At 35.2% G+C, this 10,116-nt stretch overlaps 1 pseudogene; it reads right to left on the bottom strand.

Moving 5' to 3' along the window:
• Nucleotides 1-3,255: 3,255 nt before the first annotated feature.
• On the bottom strand, nt 3,256-3,467 carry LOC124102807 (U2 spliceosomal RNA; annotated as a pseudogene).
• Between the last annotated feature and the right edge of the window lie 6,649 nt (nt 3,468-10,116).

Genomic DNA, 10,116 nt, shown 5'->3' with positions numbered 1-10,116 from the left:
GGTTATGATCTTGATATTCTAGTCCTGAAAGATAGTTCTTTATGACAGAAGTAGGATTAAAAAATATTTCCTCCTACATAATGGCAGAATTCCCACTCGACTGATACACAATTGGCACATAATTTTATTATTAATATGTTTGTGAATTTTCTATTTCTTTTTCCTTAAGCAATCTATTTTTAAAACATTTTACGAGATATTCTGTGGAAAATTTACTATGTCCAGGAGTTGTGGTTAAGGCCTCCAATTGTGTACAAGAGGAGTGAAATATCCTACTTTGAAAGCCAATATGTAAGAGAAGCCAGCCATATTCCCACTGGGCTTGTTTAGAAGTGAAAAATATATACCATCCCCTGCCAAAAGTGACTCAGAAGAGACTTAGGGAAAGAAAAGGGAATCATAAGCCTTTTAGGGTATATTAGACAAGAGTGTTGCTAACTGCTGTAACTAACAAACCCCCATATTTTGGTGGATTAATACAATAAAATTTCATTTTTCGCTCATATACTTGAACAACATGGGTGTTCCTGGTTTGGACAGTTTTCCTTCAAGAAGACTCTTTCCAGCTTGAAAATTTGCCATTATTATCACAGGACATCTATCCTTGTCTTGAGGGTCATCTGCATTCCAGCCAGCCAGAAAGGGAGAGCACGGACAATTGCACATCGGAGGGTTTTATGGGCTGTATAGGTTCTCTATGGCTGCCATAACAAAGTAATGCAGGCTGGGTGGTTTAAACAGCAGGAATTTATTTTTCTCACAGTTCTGAAGGCTAGATATCCAAGATCAAGGTATTGGCTGGTATGGCTTCTCGAGAGAACTCACTCCTTGTCTTGTCGATGACCACCCTCACACTATTTTTCTCTGCATGCTCACATCCCTGGTGTGAGCATGTTCATGTTCGAATTTCCTTCTCTTATAAAGACACCAGTTAGACTGGATTAGTATCTGCACTAAAGCCTTATTTGCCCTTTTAAATGCTCTTTTTCAAAATACAGTCACATTCTGAGGAACTGGGACTTAGGACTTGAATATATATGAATTTGAGATGATGTAATCCAGCCCAGAACATGGGGCAAGCCTTGGAGTGGGATGTGTCAATTCCAGTCAATGGAATCTTTAGCTAGAATTCAGTTTCATGGTGATACCTAAATGCAGAGGAGTTTAGCAAACATAGCCTACCTTTGTACCCAGGAGGAAGAAGATGAAGAGGAGAAGGAGGAGGAAGTGGGGAGGGTATGACAATAAATATATGAACTTGATCAGGGAGCAGTCTTTTCCATAATCTATTCAACAAATATTCATTTTATACTTCTTGTTCCATGGAATTTACTCACCCTGTCTCCAAAGATTCAGTGATCTCTTGGTAACACACAGTCTTTTCTATAAAGTCTGATGTCACTTCCTCAGATCCAGTGGTGATGAAGGAACAAAAGGCAACTTATTTCCTCATTCTTGCCTCCACCCAATGTGTAAGAGTAAAGCAGGGAGAGAAGACAGGAATGAGCTACTCAAGTGTGGAAGAATGGGAGCTACACAGCAATGTCTGGTGAACACTCATAATGAGCAGCTGTAGGGCAGGCATTGTGAGGGTGCTCTGCTTCAAGAATACTGTCCTTGACCACCGCGCTTCTGTGAGACTCTTAGCTGTACTCTCTCTGGGAGGTTTACATTTGTCTATTCCCTTAAGTGGGCTGGGGCACTATGCCCATTGGGAATTGTTTAGATTGTAAAGGCCACTTTCTGCCCAGCTGAGTTGGAGCACCCACAAGTTATTGGAAGATTCAAGAAGTTAATGGTATAGTTTCTTTGACAATGCATTGCCCGAAACATCTTAGGAAGTTTTTGATCTACCTCTGATTAGTTCCATGTGTAAAGAAGCACATCTGAAATTCCTTCCCAGGATAGCTATCAAATATGGTTTATTACTTTGCTGCCTCCCCTCCATTATTCTCTCTAAGTGTAAGGAAAATTCTTGAGGCAATTAGAACCAATATTTGAGGTCAAAATGCACGATCTTTAATTGAAATCTCAAAGGCAGAGCTAAATAAATTCCTTGTTCCATAATGTCTTACAAGGCCTTTACTACTTGAAGCTCTTATCTCCCATATTGGTTAAGGTCTAGAAAGAGTTGGCTTTTCCAAATTTTAGAATGCACATAATTCTCGAACTTTCCATTCACTTTCACTTATTCTCACGACTAGGCAATTCTTGATATCATTTTTCTCTTGTAATACCTAATTATTAAAGGCATTAAATACATTCTGAGACACATTATCATTTTCACTTTCCAACCACTTCCTCCAGAACTACAGGTTCAAGTGCTACTGGTTGACCTTCCAAGCAGGGATTATTTTGCCTCAGCATAAATGAATCTCTACTTTTATGGATCCAATATTATTTTTCTTATTGCTTGTTGTCTTATTGCTAATAGTTTTTTTTTTCATTGCTATGACCAAAAGACTTGTCAGAACAATTAGAGGAGGAAAAGTTTATATTGGCTCACAGTTTTAGAGGTCTTAGTCTATTGACAGCCAGCGCCTTTGCTCTGGACCTGAGGTGAGGCAGGACATCATGGTGGAAGGGCACAGTAGAGGAAAGCAGCTCAGGACAGGGACACCAGAAAGTGGGGGAAAAGACAGGATGGGGCAGGGGATGGAGGGATGGGGAGCGAGAGAGGGAGAGGGAGAGGAGAATCACTCTGCTCACCAGGGACAAAATATAAACCCCAAAGACACACTCTCAGTGGCTTACTACCTCCAGGCCTACCCTACTTGCCTTCAGTTACCACCCAGTTAATCTATATCAGTGGATTGATACACTAATTAGCTTATCCCTCTCATTATCTAATCATTTCACTTCTGATAATTTTGCCTTGTCTCACACATAAGCTTTTGGAGCCACCTTTTATCAAAACCATTGTCTAATTGCTTGTTTAAGAACATATTCTCAATACCAATTTTTGTATTATGATAGGTTAACTATTATAACAAAAAAAACATTTGGGGACTTTAGAGTGGATGCTAATCCATAATGGGGGGGGCATGTGAAAAATGGAGTAATTTTGATTGGGTAAATGGTATGGGGGCAGGAAAGATGGTAGAATGAGATGGACATCATTACCCTAGGTACATGTATGACTGCACATATGGTGCGATGCTACATCTTAGACAACCAGAGAAATAAAAAGTTGTGCTGCAATTGTGTACAATGAATCAAAATGCATTCTGCTGCCATATATAACTAATTAGAATAAATAAATAAATAAATAAATAAAAGAGTGGAAGTTTATTTCTGCTTACTAAACAGTTAGTTTGGGGAGAAAAAGTTCTGGGTTCATGTCCTTATTTAGAGACTAACCTGTTGAGAGTTCTGCTACCTTCTGTGGTCTTTCTGACTCTGGATATCTATCTGAAGAAGGAAAAAAGATACTACACTTGATCTTAGCCAAAAGGCCGAGAAGCGATAGGAAAAAAGACATAGAAAATTATTTCTTGTAGATTCTAATGGGCAAGAACTAAAAATAGAATAATTTAGTTGTGTCCATTGTGTATAACTTAGTCTCTTGGCCGCTGGTGAATGCTATAAATTTTGAGAAATACAGATTTGTTTTGTGCACAAGAAAAATTAAAAGCAGATTTGCTCGTTAGCTAGTTGTCTGTGCCTTTGTGGAGAAAGGTGTTTGTCAGAATAGGTCATCCCTCTCTTTCTTACTGAACCTAAGAGGGAACCTGAGAGAATCACTCATGAAAATTAGCAGTACCTTTAAGAAGAGGAAACTGAGATCTCTTCCCCTTAGTAGATGATTTTTTTGAGCTTTAGAATACTCTAGAGAAGACAGAATGGTGTGAGAGAGCTCTTGAGAGAACTTTGGGGAACCCGTAAATACAGCATGTGGTTTGATTAAGTTCCTCTAGCTGGTCACAGTGGTATATCATGTAATCTGAGGGACTAGGAGACTGAGGCAGTAGGATTCCAAGCTTGACCCTCAGTGACTTAGTGAAACTTATCTCAAAATAAAAGAAAATAAAAGGACTAGGGATGTATTTTGTTGGTAAAGCACCTCTGTTTAAGAGCATGCTTACCATGATTGTTCATGTTTGGATCATCTTCCAGTGGCAGATGTGTTAAAAGTTATGTCCCCGGGCGGTGCTACTGGAAGGTTTAAGAGGTGGAACCTAATGAAATATCTCTGGGGATATGCCATTGAAGGAAAACATGGGACCTTGGTCTCTTCTTACTAGTAAAATTAATGGATCATAAGGTAGTTGTATGGTTAAGTGAACTCAAGAATGGCCAAGATATTTTCCAAAATGATTCTACCATTTAATATTTTCATGAACATTGTTTGAGAATTCTTGTTCTTCAATCTCATTGCCAACAATTACTTAGTCTTTTAAGTTATAGCCTTTCTATAGGTGTATGGTCATATTCAGGTAGTTTTAATTTATATTTTTCTAGTTACCAGTGAGGTGGAACATCTTTTTGTACGTTTACTTACCATCTATATATTTTCTTTGGTGAAGTGTTTTTTAAAATATTTGCCATTTTTATTGCTCTTTAAATTTTTGAGTATTGATGTTTATATATTTTGGATGCAATTCTTTTATCACATATCTGATTTACAGATATATTTTGTCCAAGACTATAACTTGTATTTTTATCTTCTTAACAATGTCTCTTAAAAATAGAAATTTTGAATTTTGATAAAGTCAAAATTTTCAATTTATTGTTTTGTGAATCACACTTTTTATATTTTAACTAGGAAATCTTCACCTAATTCAAAATTCACAAAAATATTCTCCTACATTTTTCCTATATTTGTACTTCACTTTTTACATTTAAGACTATTCAAGTTATTTTATTTTATACATGGCAAGAGTTATATAACACAGTTTTGCATTGTTTTCTTTAGTTTTGCATGTAGATCCAATAGTTTAATATATAATTTGTTGACAAGATTATTCTTTCTCTCAATCTCCTGTGAGCTTGGTATTTATCAGTCATCCATTCATAGACCTTTGATCTATTTGTCCATATTTATATCTATACCTCATTGCTTTAGTTATTATTGTAACTTTGCAATAAATCTTGATGATAGGTAGTGTAAATTCTTGATTTTGATCTTCTTTTTTAAAACTTCTTTTTGGATTTCCTATGTCTTATATATTTCCTTGTCAATTTATAACTTCCTACAAAAAACCCTACTAGAATTGTGAATAAGATAACACTGACTCTGTATTTCAGTTTAAGGGGTACTGACAATTTGACGTTATTGAGTCTCCTAGTCCATTGACATACTATATTTCTCCATATTTTAATAGTTTATTTAATTTTTCCCTGCAGTGTTTGTAATTGCTAGTGTAATGGTTCTTCCCAGATTTTTCAAATCTATTCTTTAAATAATTCATATTTATGATGTTATTTCAGGTGATTTATAATTTTTCAAATTAAAATAAAATGACTGATATTTGTATATTGATCTTTTATTCTTCTGACTTTTAAAACTCACTCACTAGTTCTAGAAGCTATTTTGTGTGTTCCATAAAAGTTTACATATATACAATCATTTTGTCTGTGAATGCAGTGATACTTCTTATTTTCCAGTATGGATTTTGTAGATTTCTTTTTGTGTGCCTTACTGTAGAAGTTAGACTGGGTAGCGCAATGATAAATAGATATAACAAGTGTGAACAACCTTCTTTTGTTCTTTATCTTAGAGGAAAATCAGTCTTTCATTGTAAGTGTGATGTTGACTCAGGATTTTCATAGGTAAACTTAATCAAGTAAAAGAATTTCTTTCCAACTTCTGTCTTGCTGAAAGGCTTTTGTTTCAGTATTTTGCTTTTAAAAATTAGTATTACATGTTGGATTTTGTCAAATGCTTTTTTGCACATATTTAGCTTATTAAGTATATTCTTAGTCTTTACATTTCTTAATATAGTAAATTATAATGAGCCCATTGTAAATTTCTAGGACAAACCCCATTTTGCTGTGATATATCCTTTTTATTCCATTTATAGTTTTTAAGTAGGTGATACAGACACACAGGCACATAAAGGTGAAATTCACTGGTATGTTCCTATATGTACCTGGCATAATTTGGTTTATTTAATTCTGCAGTTCCTTCCCTTTCTTGTTTCCCATCTTCCCCCTGAACTCCCTTCCTCTACTCCACTGATCTTTTATTTTCATGAGATTTCCTCCCCATTTTCCCACTTATTTTGATCTAGCTCCTTCATATGAGAGAAAGCATTAACCCTTGAATTTCTGAGTTTGGCTCATTTCACTTAGAATGATGTTCTCCAGTTCCATCCATTTACCAGCAAAAGCCACAATTCAATCTTTATGGCTGAAAAAAACTTCATATATATATATATATATATATATATATATATATATACATATACATATATATATATGAAGTTTTTTTATACATATATATATATATATATCACATTTTCTTTATCTGTTCATATATTGATAGGAACATTGGACTGATTCTATAACTTGGCTGTTGTGAATTATAATGCTATATTGATGTGTCTGGATCCCTATACCAAGGAGTGTAATAGCTAAATCACAAAGTGGTCCCATTCCTAGTCTTTGAGGGATCTTCATACTGCTTTCCATATTGGTTGTACAAACTTGCCATCCCATCAACAATGTGTGAGTGTATGTTCTCCCCCACATTCTTGCCAGCTTTTATTATTATTTGTATTATTGATAATTGCCATTTTAACTGGAATAAGATGAAATCTCAATGTAGTTTTAATATGTATTTCCCTGGTGTGCAAGGATATTGAACATTTTTTTCATATAATTTTTGGCCAGTTGTATCTCTTTATTTGAAAATGTCTTTTGCCCATTATTGATTGGGATATTTGTGGTTTTGGTGTTACAGTTTTTGAGTATTTTATAGTCTAGATATTAATCCTTTGTCAGAGGAGCAGCTAGCAAAAGATCGTCTCCCATTAGTTAGCTCTCATGCTCTTAATTATTTCCTTTGTTGGGCAGAAGCCTTCTAATTAGATGCTATCCAACTTATTGATTCTTGATTTTATATTTTGAGCATTAGGGGTCTTGTTAAGGAAGTCAGTGCCTGCACCAATATGTTGGAGTGTTGATGTTATGCTTTCTTCTAGCAGTTTCAGGGATTCTGGTCTTATTGCTAGGTCTTTGATTCACATTGATTTGCCTTTTGCACAAGGTGAAACATAGGGATCTAGTTTTGTTCTTCTACATAAGGATATGTTTTTCAATACTATTTATTAAAAGGCTATCTTTCTCCAATGTATTTTTGGCATCTCTTTTATTTGAGTGTCAGATGACTGTAATTACGTGGATTTGTCTCTGTGTCTTTTATTCTATTCCATTTGCGTTCATTTCAGTTTCAATGCTAATACCATGCTCTTTTTGTTACTATAGCTCTATAGTATCATTTGAGATCAGGTATTATGATACTTTCAGTATCACTCTTCTTGCTCAGGTTTGCTTAGGCTATTCTGATTCTGTGTTCTTTGTTCTTTCAAATGAATTTTAGGACAGTTTTTTTTCTACTTCTGTGAGTAATGTCATTGGCATTTCAACGAGGATTGCATTGAATCTGGGTACTTTTGCTAATATGGTCATTTTTACAATATTAATTCTGCCTATTCAAGTACATGGACATGGTAGGTCTTTCCTTTTTCTAAGGTCTTCTTCAGGTTCTTTCTTTGGATTTTTTTTTAAAGAATCCTTTCATCTCATTGATTAGGTTTATTCCCAAGTATTTTTTCTTTGAAATTTTTGCAAATGAGATAGTTTTCCTGATTTCTTTCTCAGCAGATTTACTGTTGGAGTATAGGAAAACTATTGATTTATAAATGTTCATCTTGTGTCCTGCTACTTTGCTGAATTGTTTATCATTTCTAGAAGTCTTTGAGTGGAGTTTTTGAGTCTTACAGACATAGCATCATGTCATCAGAGATGGTTTGACTTCTTCTTTTCCTACTTTTTTTTTCTTTAATTTCCTTTTCTTGCCTGATTGCTTTCACCGAGTTTCAAGAACTAAGGAGTTTTTAGAAGCTTAGTAGAATAAGACATTCTTGCCTTGTTGCTGATTTTAGATGAAATTCTATCAGTTTTTCTCCATTTGGTGTTATTTTTGCCTTGGGTTTGTAATATGTAGTGTTTACAATGTTGAGGTAAGTTCCTTCTATCTGTAGTTTATCTAGTGTTTTTAACTTGAATGAGTGCTGGATTTTGTTGAATGCTTTTTCTATTGAGTTGGTCATGTGATTCTTTAAAAAAATATTTGTTCTTTTTAGTTATATATGACAGGAGAATGTATTTTGACACATTATATATACTTTGAGTGTAATTTCCCATTATTGTGATTGTAAGTGATGTGGAGTTTCAGTGGTCATGAATTCATATATGAACATAGGAAAGTTATGTCCAATTCATTCTTTCTCTAATTAAATGAACTTCTATTTTTTCCCTCCTCCCCCACCCTTATTGTGTGTTAGCATCCACATGTCAGAGAGAGCATTCTGCATTTGGTTTGGGGGTATTAGTATGATAGTCTCCAGTTCCATCCATTTACTGATGAATGTCATAATTCCATTATTTTTTAATGGCAGAGTAATATTCCATTACACACACACACACATCACATCACATTTTCTTTACACATTCTTCTGTTGAAGGGCACTTAGGTTGGCTCCATGGCTTAGCTATTGTGAATTGAGCTGCTATAAACATTGATGTGGCAGTGTCACTGCAGAATGCTGATTTTCAGTTCTTTGGGTATAAACCTAGGAGTGGGATGATTGGGCCAATTGGTGGCTCAATTCCAAATTTTCTGAGGACTCTCTATACTGCTTTCCATATTGGTTGTAGCAATTTGCAGTCCCACCAACAATGCATGAGTGTGCCTTTTCCCTCACATCCTCACCAACATTTATTATTGCTTGTATTCTTGATAATTTCCATTCTGACTGGAGAGAGATGAAATCTCAGTGTGGTTTTATTTTACATTTCTCTAATTGCTAGATATAAACATTTTTGCATATATTCGTGGATCAGTTGTATTTCTTTCTTCTGTGAAGTGCCTGTTCAGTTCATTTGCCCATTATTGATTAGGATTTTTTTTTGTGTGTGTGTGTGTGTGTGTGTTAACTTTTTTGAGTTCTTTGTATATCCTGGAGATTAATGCTGTATCTGAGGTGCAGGTGGAAAAGATTTTCTCCCACTCTGTAGGCTTTCTGTTCACATTCTCTTTTTTTAATTTTTTAAAATTTAATAATTTATTTTAATTGCTTTTATTTTTATGACAGCAGAATGCATCACAATTTTTCTTACACATATAGAGCACAAGTTTTCATATATCTGTTTGTATATAAAGTATTTTCACACCAATTCATGTCTTCATACGTGTACTTTGGATAATGATGTCCATCACATTTCACCATCATTGCTAACCCCCCGCCCCCTCCCTTTCCTGCCCACCACTCTGCCCTATCTAGAGTTCATCTATTCCTCTCATTCTCCCTCTCTCTATCCCACTATAAGTCAGTCACCTTATATCAGAGAAAACATTCAGCCTTTGGTTTTGGGGAATTGGCTGACTTCACTTAGCATTATCTTCTCCAACTTCATCCATTTACCTGCAAATGCCATAATTTTATTCTCTTCTAATGCTGAATATTATTCCATTGTGTATATATATCACATTTTCTTTATCTATTCATCAACTGAAGGGCATCTAGGTTGGTTCCACAGTTCAGCAATTGTGAATTGTGTTGCTATAAACATTGTAGTGGCTGTGTCCCTGTAGTATGCTGATTTTAAGTCCTTTGGGTATAGACCGAGGAGAGGGATAGCTTGTCAAAACTTGGTTTCATTCCAAGTTTTCCAAGGAATCTCCATACTGCTTTCCATTTTGGCTGCACCAATTTGCAGTCCCACCAGCAGTGTATGAGTGTGCCTTTTTCCCCACATTCTTGCCAACACTTATTGTTGTCTGTTCACATTCTTGATTGTTTCCTTTGCTGTGAAGAATGTTTTTAGTTTCATACCATCCCATTCATTGATTCTTGATTTTACTTCTCGCACTTTAGGAGTCTTGTTGAG

This window comes from Marmota monax, unplaced genomic scaffold (genome assembly GCF_021218885.2).
Source record: "Marmota monax isolate L192 unplaced genomic scaffold, Marmota_monax_Labrador192_F-V1.1 WCK01_AAM20220418_F8-fsc00002, whole genome shotgun sequence".
In the NCBI taxonomy this organism is placed as follows: domain Eukaryota; kingdom Metazoa; phylum Chordata; class Mammalia; order Rodentia; family Sciuridae; genus Marmota; species Marmota monax.
The sequence above is the reverse complement of the archived record's forward strand: the minus strand, read 5'-3'. Positions and strand labels throughout refer to the sequence as shown.